This window comes from Ctenopharyngodon idella, chromosome 9 (genome assembly GCF_019924925.1).
Source record: "Ctenopharyngodon idella isolate HZGC_01 chromosome 9, HZGC01, whole genome shotgun sequence".
In the NCBI taxonomy this organism is placed as follows: domain Eukaryota; kingdom Metazoa; phylum Chordata; class Actinopteri; order Cypriniformes; family Xenocyprididae; genus Ctenopharyngodon; species Ctenopharyngodon idella.
In genome coordinates, this window is record NC_067228.1 from 7387905 (window position 1) to 7404178 (window position 16274).

Genomic DNA, 16274 nt, shown 5'->3' on the forward strand with positions numbered 1-16274 from the left:
TTTCTTCATTAGTTTATACTGTATATTTCTTTTTATGAATCATTATTAAATGTTTAGTGAAGCATACTATGTGAATCAATATCACATGAATTATTTTATTTATTTTCAGGTATTTTTTTAAGTACGCTGTTTCTGCTGTACATTTCTCTTGAGTTCATTCATTTGTGCAGGAGATTTGTTTCATAATTTTATTAAATCCTTCAGTTCAGTGTTGTGTAATTTGATTATTAGTTTTTTTTTCATAGACTCTAGTCTTTATGTTCATTCATCTCTGATGAATGACTCATTCAAATCTTGTTTGCTAATATAAACAACATGATCATATCACAGTTCTCTGTTTGCACAGTATGATTACTGGATCTACAAGTAATGTATTTAACTTGATTAACTACATGATTTAAAAAATATATATACAAGTATATTCATTTATGTATTTTTTATTTATCAAGAATTTAATCTGTCACTGTAGGCCTTTAATATTATGGGCTTCAAAAGTGTGAAACCACTAGTGAAAATGTTTCTGTTTTGCTTATTTACTAATAATTTTTCATCCTTTTTTCATTACAAATTATTTTATCGTCACAATTTCAGAGCAAAAATTGAGTATGCACTGTTGGGGAAAGTTACTTATAAAAGTAATGCATAACAATATTGTGTTACTCCCTAAAAAAGTAACTAGTTGCGTTACGAAAAGTAATGCATTACAATACTTTTGTGTTACTTTTTTTCACCTGGGCTGGAATTGCTTGTTTGTTTTTTTTAATAACAACAAAAAAAATGAATAAGCCTCAGACTGAAGGAAATGCATATTTACACCTGTACAGTAGAGGGCGCAGCTCAAACAAGCCTTTCAGCAGTGCTGCCATCAGTGTTGCCAACTGCTTTCAATTGAAAGTAGCTAAAACTAGCTAAATGTCACTAGATGACATCATAATGGCAAATTCATTGATCTATATAAATACGAATAGAGTTCAGTGGGCAAAATAAGAATCTAGATAAGGTTTGTCCAAGAAGTTGCTAGATTTGGCCCTAAACTTTTGAAAAAAAGTCTCAAAAGAGGTGGGGAAGTCACTAAATCTAGTGACAAAATCCCTAAATTGGCAACACTGGCTGCCATTCTGGATTAAAGAAGAAGAGTATACAGGAAAAGGAAGTTCAACACTCTTATTTCTAAATCTAATCTAAAGTAATTTTTGCTTATTAGTTTGGTTGAATTAAATCATTAAAGGCCAGCAGCAAAGACATGGGTTAATAAAGTGAGATTAAATACATAAAGTATATTTGTGTAATTTAATACAGTTAATTATTACAGGTTTGCGTAAAATTGAGATTGCATTTCACTGTTTCTATTCATTTTGAGGAATACTGAATGTTTTTGTGCAAGTGAGATGAGTAAATGCATGTTCACATTTAGTCTAGAACTACAATACCCATCATGTTCACACAGCGCACACAACACCTCTGCACATTATTTCTCTCAACATGGGGACAGGAGAGCTGTCAGTCAATAAATGGGAAAAATGTGTATGTGTCTTAATATTTTAATAAGCCTCACTTGTTTGATTATAGAGAAGTATACTAAATATTATTTATTTTTTCCTAAATTATATTTTTTTAGTATCCTAAATTATTATTTAAAAAGTTTATTTCTCGGTTTTAAATGAAAAACATCCCAATCAAAGTGGTTTCAGACTTTTGCACTCTACTGTACGTACACTTTATTAGGTACACCTTGTTAGTACCGGATTGGACCCCCTTTTGCCTTCAGAACTGCCTTAATTCTTTGTGTCACAGATTCAGCAAAGTGCTGAAAACATTCCTCAGAGATTTTGGTCCATATTGACATGAGAGCATCACACAGTTGCTGCAGATTTGTCGGCTGCACATTCATGATGTGAATCTCCCGTTCCACCACATCCCAAAGCTGCTCTGTTGGATTGAGATCTGGTAACTGTAGAGGCTATTTGAGACTAGTGAACTCATTGTCATGTTCAAGAAACTAGTTTGAGATTATTTGAGCTTTGTGATATTGTGTATTATCCTGCAGGAAGAAGCCATCAGAAGATACTGGCACACTGTGGTCATAAAGAGATGGACATGGTCAGCAACAATATCAGGTAGGCTGTGGCGTTTAAACGATGCTCAACTGGTACTAAGGGGCTCGAAGTGTGCCAAGAAAACATCTGCCACACTATTACACCACCAGCAGCAACCTGAACCATTGATACAATGCAGGATGGATTCATGCTTTCATGTAGTTTACACCAAATTCTGACCCTACCATCTGAATGTTGCAGCAGAAATCAAGACTCATCAGACCAGGCAATATTTTTCCAATTGTTTGTCCAGTTTTGGTGAGCCTGTGTGAATTGTAGCCTCAGTTTCCTGTTTTTAGCTGACAGGAGTGAGTCTTCTTCTGCTGTAGCCCATCTGCTTCAATGTTCGACGTGTTGTGTGTTCAGAGATGCTCTTCTGTAGACCTCTGTTGTAACAAGTGTTTATTTGAGTTACTATATTGAGTTACTGTTGCCTTTCTATTAGCTCCAACCAGTCTGGCCATTCTCCTCTGACCTCTGGCATCAACAAGGCATTTTCACCAACAGAACCGCCGCACACTGGATATTTTCTCTTTTCTGGAACATTCTCTGTAAACCCTAGAGACGGTTGTGCGTGAAAATTCCAGTAGGTCAGCAGTTTCTGAAATTCTCAGACCAGCCCGTCTTGGCACCAATAATCATGCCACATTCAAAGTCACTTAAATCACCTTTCCTCCTCATTCTGATGCTCAGTTTGAACTTCAGCAGATCTTATTGACCATGCCTACATGCTTACATGAATTGAGTTGCTGCCATGTGATTGGCTGATTAGATATTTGCATTAATGAGCAGTTGAACAGGTGAACCTAATAAAGTGGCCAGTGAGTGTGTGATTATATTTGTGTAGTAAATGCCAAGAACAATGTGTCATCACTATTTATTTGTTTTGGCATTTTGATTCACCACCTCACTATTTCTACCATATTGTGACTTCATTTGTCATGATAATTTGCCTGTGATTATGTATGCAATGACAACTGCAATAAGACACAGATCAGGATGTCTAGCCAGTGATTGTTGATATAATGAGACTGCTCTTCACCTCTGCTTTTCATTAGGATTGTGATAGTAATACTGGCTGACAGATGTCCAGCTCTCAGTGAGAGCAGCTTAGAGACGCTGAATCCTTTCTGACATACTCCCTTCAAAACACCCAGATGAGCCAATCAAAATGACCGGTTCACTGGGTACAGAACACCCCACTGACCTATTGCAATGTCACCCCCGGCATTAATAAAATGAAGGTGGTAAATTCCATGTACAGAAGGCTACTTTTAGAGAGGTAAGTCGTGGCTTATATTTCAGGATGGCTAAAAGAAAACCAGTCTCAGTTGACCAGGGTAAAACAAGTAACCAGGGCATGAATGTCACCGAAAATGCATTTCAATAATACATTCCTCTCTTTTATCTGACATCTGATATGTTTCATTATATTCTGTTCTATTGTAGGCATATTTGTTATGAGTTCAGTGCCACAGCAGACTGTATAGTGACCTGTAGCTTTCAGATTTCTGTACGCACTGTTTCAGAGGTAAGTATTTTGATGAAAAATAAAACTAAAATTAGCTCTGAAGACCAGGAACTTGATGAAAATTTGCCGCACATTTCAAAAACACCTCAATTTTATTCAGAGGCCCAAACTGAGCAAAATTATGCAATTTGGTGTAGAAACTGATATTTATTTGGCCAAATAGATGAAATTCTGCTTGTAATGTAAATCAATGAGATCTTTATAAAAGTATAGCAGACTAAAATGCATATAAGTATCAGTTATCACTCTACATCTCCAAATAATGTCTTAGTTAGATGATATTTAAAGTTTTATGTTCAAAGCTCTGTAGTTTTTATTTTATGTTCACGCAAAACAATACAACATAATTAAGAGATAAACATTCAAATAAACATTCCTCAAAAGCCTGATGTATCACATTTGATACTTACTTTTGAGCATTATTTTTCTAAAAAATTATGTATGGACAATCAAGTTATTACGTAACGTGGTGTGTAGAAACTCTCACGACAAGGAATACTACTAGAAGGCAGACTTTAATAACAAAATACTCAGGAACCAAGGGAAACACGGGAGAAAACCACATTACAATCAAACGAGAACCGACAGAGACTGAGGGAGAACACAGGGTATATATACACAAGAGACAAACAAAGGACCTTAACAAGATAATTAACAAGACACACCTGAACTGAAACTCAAATCAATCAGTTACTATGACAACTAAAGAGTGGCGGGAAAACCTGAACAAAGGAAGACATGTGACTAATGAAAACAAACTTTAAACATGTACAAATAAACCAAACATGTGACATTACTCCCCCCTTCCTGAAAGGCGCCACAAACTGGGGTGGGAGGGCAGGCACCCTGGAGGTTAACTAGGAGAGTCTTTGGCAGGACAGGAAGCCTCCAGGGCGATGCCGGCAGTTCAGGGGGCCAGGGCAGAGCCGGCAGCTCAGGGCCCAGGGCAGAGCCGGCAGCTCAGGGCCCAGGGCGGAGCCAGCAGCTCAGGAGTCCTAGGAGGATGCGCCTTCGTGGCCTTCTCCCGGACCCCAGGCTCAGCCACGAAGCCACGGGCATATAGCCCCCCACCAAAATTTTCTTTGGGGGAGCTAGGCGTTTAGGCCGGGAGGGATTCTGGAGCAGACTCTGGAGAACTTCCTGGAGCGGACTCAGGGGCTGGAGCCGACACCGGAGCGGGCTCAGGGGCTGGAGCAGCGGCCATGACGGGACGAGACTCTGGAATGGCGGCCATGACGGGACGAGACTCTGGCTCAGAGATTTCACAGATAGGAGCAGGTCTGGGAACATCGCTCGCGGGAAGCATTGTGACCATTGGCATTGACAATGCTGTATTAATTGGAGTGGGAATTTCTCTCACCGCTCCGATGGTGACGTTGAAGCCTCTCTCAAACAGGACCTTCATGAGGTAGTCAGTCAGGTCATGGCCAGCCAAGTCCATATTTACCGCTGCCATCACAGAATCTGGGATCACTGTGACCATTGTAATTGGCAGTGACGTGAGATCCATCTTTCGGTACAGTTTGGTTCTTCTGTTATATAACGTGGTGTGTAGAAACTTTCACGATGAAGTAGAAGGCAGACTTTAATAACAAAATACTCAGGAACCAGGAGAAACACAGGAGAAAACTTTAAACATGTACAAATAAACCAAACATGTGACACAAGTTAACCTAAGTTGCTCCAGTCAAGTAAGTGTTCATCTTAAAATATTACTTACAATATAACAGCTATTCTCATGTTTACTTTTACTAAAAATCAGTAAAGATTTCACAGAAAAAAAGATGACCTGAAGGGGGACGCTTTTAGAATTATACTAAATGGCCTTTAACTTGCTAAAAAAGTATAAACTATCAATCAGAGGGTTTATTTTATTGATAATTTAGAGGCCTTAGAAATTTGTTCATCAAAAATTATTCATTTAGTTTTATAATGAACAGCCATAATTGTTTGCACATCAAATTTTTCTTTCAGTTTATTAATTCTATTTGACACAAACACACACTGAAAACAAATATTCCTACATAAAAGCCAGAGAATCAATTCTAGAGTGTAACTATTGTAATAAAAAGGTCATTTCTGTCATTGCTATTGACTTTGTCAGACATTGACAGTAAGTTATTTGGGTTTATTATTGTATGCTGTAATTTCAATGCCCAAGAAAGTGCACAAATGAATCCCAACAGCGAAGGAGAGTTGTTTTGAGAAGAATGGGCTCTGCGTGGAGCGGGTGATTGGTAGGCTCAGTAGCTTTTTGTCTTTTTTGAAGGTTTTTCATATTATTTTTTTCCTGTAGGCAGAAAGGTACTGTGACTGCTGATCCAAAAAGAGGGTTTGCTGAAAGGATTGAAGATTTTCCAGATGTTTCATCCACAAAAACAATCTATAGGCCTCCATCCAAAAATATATTTGCTTGTTAGATTATGATATGTTAAACAATGTACATGATGTTCTGCATTGACTCATACAGAACCCTTTGATGCAGTAGCCAGATCAGTTAAAGTGCCCCAATTATTGGTGCCATTTGCTCATTTTCAAAGTACTCAGAGAGCATTTTGTGTTAGTCGTTAAGTCCAGGTTGAGCTGTTATAGTGAGTCATTTTGGTAAACAAGATTATGAAAGTGTAGGATAGACTGTTCTAGATGCTTAACATACATCGTTCTTGTGTCTATGTATAGGTTCTGTAATCGGTGTAAAAAAAGAACAGGAATTATTGTCAGAGGATATGACTACAGCGTCCTGTTCACTCCAGCCTTATCCGAAAATACATAAAGAGCTGCTGGCAGTGAACTAATGAAATATAATACGTGACCACTAATGCAGGCTGACTGTAAATCCTCCTGATGGACAGTGGGGGGATATTTGATCAGCTAGTGTATGTCCAGCTCATGTTTTGCTCTCTGTTTGAACTGGACAGAGACAAGTACTGTATAAATCAGCTGTAGAGATCTTTACTTGGAGACAACATTGTGCCTTGGAGACTAAATAAGTGGAGCTTTGTCATTCAGCTCAAATGAAAGGGCGGCTAATCCTCAATGTTTGCTCAGCATTTCAATAAGAACTGAAATCATTTGCCATCTGGGAAAGTATTACTCGCCATCTCCTGTGGCCCTCTCTGACATACAATGTTATTGCACGTTCAGGTTGCGCATACAGGAGTTTATTAATTGCTTTTAAATTTCTTTTTTTTTCTAAAATGTTTCTCTTAAAATTCTTTAAATGACAAAACACAAATGAGTCAATTGTTGACATACAAAAAGCATACAGAATGAAGTTCCAAACCTAGGTTCGGGAAGAGCCTAAACATTCAGTCTTGTCAAATATTATTACAAACATAGTATATAAGCAGCAGTCACTGTGCCATCCCAGCAACAAATCTTCCAGCATCCCTTCTCCTTCCCAATCTCCTTCTCTATTTCTCTTATTCTTCCCCTGTGCAGTGCTGTTATAGGGTTTAGCTCGGGTTCGAGCCTCTTTCGAGGACAGTAAGCCAAGCTCGTTTACCATCAATGTTAAGACTGAATGGACAGCAAAGTAAAGAAATATATATATTTATTTATTATAATATATATATATATATTTATACAACAGTTCTTTCTGGTTCTCGAATCTGATTGGCTGATAGCCGTGCAATATTTTAGTGATAACAGCACTCTTACCTTTTCACCATTTGTATCACTCCGCCTGAAGCGACTGTCATGGCGGCTGATCAAATCCACCGTATTTTTTACGAATACTACACTTGTTGTACCACAAACTGTAATTTTAAGAGTTTTTTAGGCGAGAATGTAGTTTAGACCTGAAATATGTGACTCATATTTAATCATAGCGCATATTTTACAATTTGTTTAGACCTTTTCGGAGATGCGAACTCCAGGCCTTCAGCAGCCGTTCAGTGCTCATGTACCCACCGAGAACAGCTTCATCTCGGCCAGTGCTTCGGGGATTTGCCGCTGTCTCTTATTGTGGTTAAAATATCCAAAAACCACTAGAACAATGTTATATATTTTGTAGACTTCTGTACTTGGGCAACTGTTTGGATGGATACATTTATCATACACAGTTTGAGACACGTGAGAATACTGGAGTCTTTTTCTCAGGAAAAGCATCTGAGAAACTTTAATCTCATTGCTTACTAGGAGAAAAAAAGAGGTATTAAAGAGATTTTGTTTGTGATTATTAATTCCTATATATTGGTAAACAACTGCTACTTAGCTCGTTTTACAATTCCTCTCTGCTCATAAGCACACAGCCTACACAACACAACAAATTGCTTGTATTCAGCTCTTCTCTGACAAGCACTCTTGAAATCTTTGTGTGCCAACATGTTAACTAACTCAAGTACACTGACTGTAAGGCTGTTAGTGTAAATCAAGCTCACTGTCACCTACTGCAATAAGACAGTTTAACATTTTCACAAGGGCTCTTTAATAATAAACATCAGTCAACTCCTCTTCAGATCACATAAATGTGCAGCAATAAAGCATATAAGATGTATATAAGTGTTTAGAAAATATATTTTGTGGATAGAAGTTACATTTTATAATATTTATTTTATGTATTATGCTACAAACCAGCTAGTATTCCAGTTCTATTGACCATGCTGAGTTAATGTACAATCCCTATAAATCAAGACTATCATCTCTCACATGGAAAAACAAAAAATGACTGCATTGGCTTCTCACAGTAGCTTGCTTCTAAGACTTTAATGTAATTCATTTCAATTTGTAAGACTGATCAATGCTGTTTTTTCTTCCTAAAATGACCTATAATCCAGAGCTAACCTACAAAATTACACTGAATTTCCCAGCAGACCATCTATTTACAAGGATGAATTGATTTCATTCAGACTTGTTTCTTCCCATTTATTTTGTAAATTAGATTTGTAAGATAAATTGGAATCTCATGAGACCTGTAAACTGCAGAAACCTTTTCTGTAATCATAAAAGACTTTACATGCTACATTTAGGCCTGTAGATAGGCTTGTTGTAAACAAATGATTTTCATCTGCAATTCTGCATACAAGATCAATTTTGAGTCTCGTCAAGTCAGTTCACTTGGTGACCATCTCGGTAACGACCAGAAAGCGATTTTCCACACCATTTAGCAACAAGCTACTTGAATGGGGAAATAAAAAATGATGAAATAAAACGCTACGACGTATGGTACGCTACTACAACAATGTCTCTATGAAAAATGCGATTGGCATTTTTAACTGTATAAGGCGAGACTTGCAGTTATCTAACAAAATGGGTTTAACTCATTTCTCAAAACGCCGTCTCCGTCTCTTTAAAATGTTTTTAACCCAAGAGCGCGCGTATAGACATTGCACTCGCATTCCTAATATAATTAATTAATTTGGTTACCTATTAGCCTGTTAATTGAAAACTCACTGAAAATACTAAAAATTGCTTCAGATATGGTGATGACCGAGCAAATGTCATTTGAAGTCGACAGACCTTCCTCACAGAATGAGGGTCAAGCGCGCCCTCTGTTGACTCGATTTAGCTTGCTGTTATTTAGGTGAGAGTTTCAAACTTCTTTCAACTTTTACTGACAAACTTACAATACTGTCTACACAACAGAGAGGCAGACAGACAGATTAGTGGATGTGTGAAGTTTGTTCACACAGGTTACTCAACCACAGGTTGTTCATCACATTAACTATAAACATTAGACATAACTTTGACATCCAGAAAGTGTCACTTACGTTTTGTTTTCACTTTGAACCGGCCTATACTGTTTTATCGTTTCAAAACTACATGGGGAGTTCTTTTTATGAAATATTTTGCAAAAGTACTAGCACATCATCCATCCAAAAGAGGATGAGATCCAATTTAGCTGATGCCTGAGGAAAACAGGAACAGCACTAATAGTGGCTGGACACACTGTCCTTGCAATGTGAGTTCCAGTAGAAACCCCTGTGTGGGGAACACAGATGCCCTGCCATTCTGCTCTTGTCAAACTGTCCCCAGGGGTGACAGGCAGTAATTACATATCAGCACAATTACTGCACACTGGCATGAGAACAATACGCTGAGCTGGCCGTATCTTTGCATCTGCTCATTACCGCAGTAAGCTCATTGTGTAATCCAGCAGCAACCGTCTCACTATGGTGACTGCATACAGTTTCCTCCTCCAGTCCATTCAGCTCAACAGTTTTATTTGACCAACAACTATATCTGGCCAAATCATTTAAATTTTTGTTTCAAATCAAATCATCAAAGTTTATCAAATACACCAGTAGCATAACAACCTTTTCAAATTGTAACAAAGTTTCATGACAAAGCTGATTTCTAAAGAGCTGTTTAGTCTTGATGGAAATTTGTAGGCTGACATAAAAAGCTTCCTATCAATTCCACTTCAATGGAGTCAATTCCACTCAGGAGATTCGACTCAGCTGAAGAGCCAAATATGTTCCAAATATGTTCAGCTATTCCAAGGTAGGAAGGCATCAAGGCATGTCCGAATCCAGCGTTAGCTTCACTTCCTGTCTCCTGAGATACCTTCATCTGATCACATAAATTTGATCGAAGTATTGTTTACATGAGGTAAAATTTAATTTAATCTAAATTTCATTATTGGCTGCTGTCACTTTAAGAGCTAATGCATGGATCCATTATACTGTTACACATGCATTTTATTTCTCAACTTTTTACGTTCAGTTAAGACATAACTGACTAAGGATACTTTACAGCAACAATTCTTCCAGCATCCCTTCTCCTTCCTAATCTCCTTCTCTGTTTCTCTTATTCTTCCTCTGTGCAGTGCTGTTATAGGGTTAAGCTCGGAGCTCAAGCCGAACCTCGGATTCGAACCTCCTTCGAGGACAGTAAGCCAAGCTCGTTTACCATTAATGTTAAGACTGAATGGGCAGCAAAGTATAGAAACTGTAATATATATATTTATACAACAGTTCTTTCTGGTTCTTGAATCTGATTGGCTGATAGCCGTGCAATATTTTAGTGATAACAGCACTCTTACACCGTGTCTACACCAGACGCGACTTTTATCGCGTCGCATCGCGCTGCAACAGCTAAAAGCTGTCTACACTGAACGCGACAAGCCGACCAATACCTTCGCAACACGATATCTTCATCTGATCACATAAATTTGATCGAAGTATTGTTTACAAGAGTAAAATTTAATCGTAATATTGCCTAAATTTCATTATTGGCTGCTGTCACTTTAAGAGCTAATGCACGGATCCAATATACTGTTACACATGCATTTTATTTCCCAACTTTTTATGTTCAGTTAAGACATAACTGACTAAGGATACTTGCCAAGATGAGCATTTTGACATAATTTTGTTTGAATATGTCTGTTCAAGTGCAAGAAGAATCGAAAGAGAGCTCAATTCAGTATTCGCGCATTGAGACGTGGATTTCTGGACATGCGTTTTGAGTAACGAGTTGAGTTCTTGAACTTGAGCTTGAATATTTAAATTGGAAGGCTAAACTTTTGTGACGATGCAGCACTCCCCTTATTAATTGTCCCGAGCATGGTTCATGTTCGTTCACGTTCATGTTCTCGAAATTTTGCATTGTTAGAATTCATTAAAATGTTACCGGCCAACTGGCGATTGATACCGTTTCATATACTCGCCAACACCGATTTTTACTCGCATTTGGTGCTTGGCAAATGTTAATTTTAGGCCCTGGGACAACTTGAGAGTGAGTAAATGATGACAGAATTTTCATTTTTGGGTGAACTATCCATTTAACGTTCATATAATGGTTCATATAAAAGTGCGTTTTTGACAAGAGTTTAAATAATGAAATGTTATAAATGTTTTTCATATTTGACTGAAGTTGATAAGAAACATGGTATTTTAAGTGACTTGTGCAACTATAGCTCAGTTTTGAAGCACGTCTTCATTTCTAATTTATCTTTTTGTTTTAACGCTTTTTTTTTTTAAATGTTTGTTTTTTTAATTTTGCACTGAAGTGCGAATACAAGTTAATTTTTAAAAAGTATATTTGGACATAATGCAATATTTATTTACTTCTGCCAACAGCTCTCAATCAAAAGTGATCTTTGGCACTTTGTAGTGAAAAGTTATCCACACTCAGTGTACTCTACAAGGACTGTATAGAGTAGACAAAGCATGAAATGATTCATCACTGACACAAGTGACATCTCAGAACAGCACTAGAAATAGCTTCCAGTATAGTGACTCAATGGGCAAACAGAGACATCTAGTGGCATCTTTTTATGCCTTTTTTCAGATAATTAGGCTACTCAGAGTTAATATTATTATTACCATAGCAACTGAATCTATTCATGCTCTTCTATTTTTGGAACCCATACAACATAAGACAGGCCTACTTATCTTAATTCCCCTTTCATGCATCTTAAAGGGAATTTACATGAGTAAATCATATATATTTGTTAGCTCCATTGAATTATATGTTTATTAAAACAATGCCAGTGACACTGTAGTATTCTATGCAAATTAGCACATTTTCCATATTCACCACAATATGTATGTAGTTTACAAATGCCTATTATAATACTGTTTATAATCCACAACATCATGTTTTCATTTTGAGCTAAAATTGTTGAGAATTCCATAATTGCCAAATCTATTTTATAATAGCATTCAGCAGAGGGATTTTCGACTGTTTGTCATAGTCCCTCTAAGCAGTTGTCAGTTATACTATACATTTACATTTAATCATTTAGCAGACGATTTTATCTAACTTACAAATGAGGAGAGCAATAGAAGCAATCAAACCAACAATAGGGAAACAATATGCAAGTGCTGTGACTAATTCCAGTTAGTCTAGCACAGTACACATAGCAATATATATATATATATATATATATATATGTATATATATATATATATATAAATCGGAAAAAATAGGGCACAATGTACTGTATTAATTTAACAGAATTACAGGTGTTTTAGCTGAATTTAGAATTTTGCACTTCATTACGTTGTGTTTTAGGGTTAACGGAAATGTCCGTTAAATTACTGGATAATGTCCAGCTAATAAGCTGGCACTACTTTTTCTGTTATTTTACGGATTTATTTTTTACATAACATAATGACCACTGACAGATGAAGTGAATAACACTGATTATCTCTTCATCACGGCACCTGTTAGTGGGTGGGATATATTAGGCAGCGAGTGAACATTTTGTCCTCAAAGTTGATGAGGTAGAAGCAGGAAAAATGGGCAAGCGTAAGGATTTGAGCGAGTTTGACAAAGGCCAAATTGTGATGGCTAGACGACTGGGTCAGAGCATCTCCAAAACTGCAGCTCTTGTGGGGTGTTCCCAGTCTGCAGTGGTCAGTATCTATCAAAAGTGGTCCAAGGAAGGAGCAGTGGTGAACCGGCGACAGGGTCGTGGGCGGCCAAGGCTCATTGATGCACGTGGGGAGCGAAGGCTGGCCCGTGTGGTTTGATCCAACAGACGAGCTACTGTAGCTCAAATTGCTCAAGAAGTTAATGCTGGTTCTGATAGAAAGGTGTCAGAATACACAGTGCATCACAGTCTGTTGCGTATGGGGCTGCATAGCTGCAGACCAGTCAGGGTGCTCATGCTGACCCCTGTCCACCGCCGAAAGTGCCAACAGTGGGCACGTGAGCATCAGAACTGGACCACAGAGCAATGGAAGAAGGTGGCCTGGTCTGATGAATCACGTTTTCTTTTACATCACGTGGATGGCCGGGTGCGTGTGCATCGCTTACCTGGGGAACACATGGCACCAGGATGCAATATGGGAAGAAGGTAAGCCGGCGGAGGCAGTGTGTCGCTTTGGGCAATGTTCTGCTGGGAAACCTTGGGTCCTGCCATCCATGTGGATGTTACTTACCTACCTATCTAAGCATTGTTGCAGACCATGTATACCCTTTCATGGAAACGGTACCACAAAGCAAAAATGGTTCAGGAATGGTTTGAGGAGCACACCAATGAGTTTGAGGTGTTGACTTGGCCTCCAAATTCTCCAGATCTCAATCCAATCGAACATCTGTGGGATGTGCTGAACAAACAAGTCCGATCCATGGAGGCCCCACCTCGCAACTTACAGGACTTAAAGGATCTGCTGCTAACATCTTGGTGCCAGATACCACAGCACACCTTCAGGGGTCTGGTGGAGTCCATGCCTCGACGGGTCAGGGCTGTTTTAGCAGCAAAAGAGGGACCAACACAAGGTGGTCATTAGGAAGGTGGTCATAATGTTATGCCTGATTCTGTGTGTGTGTGTATATATATATATATATATATATATATATATATATATATATAAAATAGTAAATGTTAGTATTAATGGGTCAAGTGTTGACAAAAAATTGTTTTTTCAGCCGTTTCTTGAAAATGGCTAAAGACTCAGCAGCTCGGGTTGAGATAGAAGATATAGGGTAATGAATAGCATGTGGTCGTGATTGTCAGAGTAAACTCAATGAACTTTGAGACTGACAGTGGTTAGCAAGGTTTTTAATGTTATTTATTAATATTCAAAGTAAATAATGCAGAACCATTCAAGTTAGCTGTGTACAGCGTCTGTGTGGAGTGGCAGAATCAATTTTCTTTGTTTAGAAATAGTATACAGATGCAGTTTTATTTAAACTTTGAGTTGAACAGAAATAAAACAAAATATTACATAAAAATAAAACTAAATTTACTTGTAGGCCTGTATAAGCACTTTATACTGCATACACGTTATGCAAATAGGAAAGACTGGGATTTACACTTTTCCAGTGAAGATTTCTCTGGGTAGGTTTATTTGAAAAGTCAATATATTTCAAAATAGACCCCTGTAGTAGGCCTATTGAAAAAATATTAAATGTTTCCACTGTTATTACCAATGGAAAAAAAAATAAATAAAAATTCTTTGAACACATGTTGACCTACATGTAGGAAATTCCTGTTACGCAGTACCTTTGAAACAAACGTAACGTTTAATTTAAGGATATATTTCTATATTTAGTGTAGGCTACATTGGACTTCAAAAGTATAGTCCACTCAAAAGTAACGTTTAATTTAAGGATATATTTCTATAGTTAGTGTAGGCTACATTGGACTTCAGAAATGTAGTCCACTCAATGTTAGACACTTTATTATGTGGGCTATAATGTAGGCTGTTATTAACTGTGTGATTCAATATTTTGTAACTTTCAACTGATTCTTAAAAATGTTTAGTTTGAAACACCTGGGATTTGTTTTTATACAGTTTTCATTTTAGAAATCACCTTTCTATTCACCTTTATGTTCAGTTGATGTTCTGACAATTTTTGCATGGTCTATTTGATGTCAGAGTTCCTCTCAAAAACAAATATCAGATATCATTTATTTGAATGATGCACTGTGTGTTTAAAGAAACTCTAGACCCCGCCCACAACAGTGAGAGACACGCCCTGCGCCATCATGTGGGAGGAGCCACGTGAGCCGGACCAGCCCCTTTCTAACAAAACACAACGCCGAGCGTCTTCTCAGTATCAAAGGCGATTATCAATAATATAGATCGACTCCGGGGCTCAAAACGGAGAAAGGTAATTTTTCTTTTTATAATAATCCCTCAGTGTGATTAAAAATGCAGTGACTTTGTGAGCGAAAGCACATGGATCATGCATTCGCGTCTTTAGCAGTGCTAACAATCACAGCATTATTATCGACGTTCATCTAAGGTAAGTTAGTCAGGGACTGTCCTTATATTTAACCCCGAAACACACCGCATTCATGTTAGTCATACATTAACCTCCATAGAATGAAATATAGGTCATTGCATGCTGTTGTGCGGCTCGCGCGTGCCAGTAGCCATGCACGCTGCCAGAAAATATGGTTCATGGTCATGTGAAATGCTTGCCAAACTGCATTTAAATGTGTGTTTTCACGTGGCACCCAGCTTCGTGCGTTGTCGTGAGTAGTGACGATTGTTTTACTGCGCAGATGACCTATAATCATAATATTATGTAGGCCATATAGGTGGATCCCCGTCTTTGTCTCGCGCCTGAGCAGCAGCAGCAGAGCACGAGCGAGTCATTCCTGCAACTCTCAGCCAGCTGTTGGTTTGATTCCAGACACTGATTCCCAGGACTGGCCAACTGTTGTCCTTATGTGGCCAGAAATGAATCTCAAAGACCAGTTTGAATCTTAATTCTTAAATTTCCTAAGTTTATGTGTTTATAGAGCTGCACTGACATGTACAGTGATCTCATGAGTCCTGACAAGAACATGCCCAAGTCCTTTTTCACCACTTAATTAAAGGAAATGAAAACAACAGTTATGTTTTTCTTAAAGAAAATAAAGCCTTTTTTATATATTGATGTTGTTTATGACTTGTAAGCACATTTATTACAATTATCAGTGTAATCCAAAAGCAGTCTCACATTCATTAGTATACATCATGGTAGTATTTGTTGTTCTGCCTTTCATTTATTCTGATCTAGATTAAAGCATAGCATCACAGTATTGGTTGTACTGTAATACAGTAAAATTACTGTATTAAAGTCATGAGAATCCAATAAATGTGAATTGCAGTGTGAATTTTGATGGAAAAATAAGCTTTTTGTCATTAAAATGTTACAATTGACAAATATCTAACACAAAAAAAAAAATCAAAAGAAAAAAAATACTATTAGGACCATTTCATTGCGTTGACATTTTCATGACAACTTGCTTAAAGGGTTAG

The 16274-nt window shown here is 37.7% G+C and overlaps 1 protein-coding gene across 2 annotated transcripts in view; it reads left to right on the forward strand.

Annotated features, from left to right (window-relative positions):
• Window positions 1-14995: 14995 nt before the first annotated feature.
• The window catches only part of sestd1 (SEC14 and spectrin domains 1), a 43651-nt gene continuing 42372 nt past the window's right edge, over window positions 14996-16274 (forward strand). Inside the window, exon 1 of one of the 2 annotated variants that reach the window (XM_051906853.1) lies at window positions 14996-15135. The gene's annotated coding sequence lies outside the window, so the exon portion shown is untranslated. Of the gene's footprint in view, window positions 15136-15248; window positions 15271-16274 lie in introns of those variants that run through there. The other variant, XM_051906854.1, reaches the window with a different exon arrangement.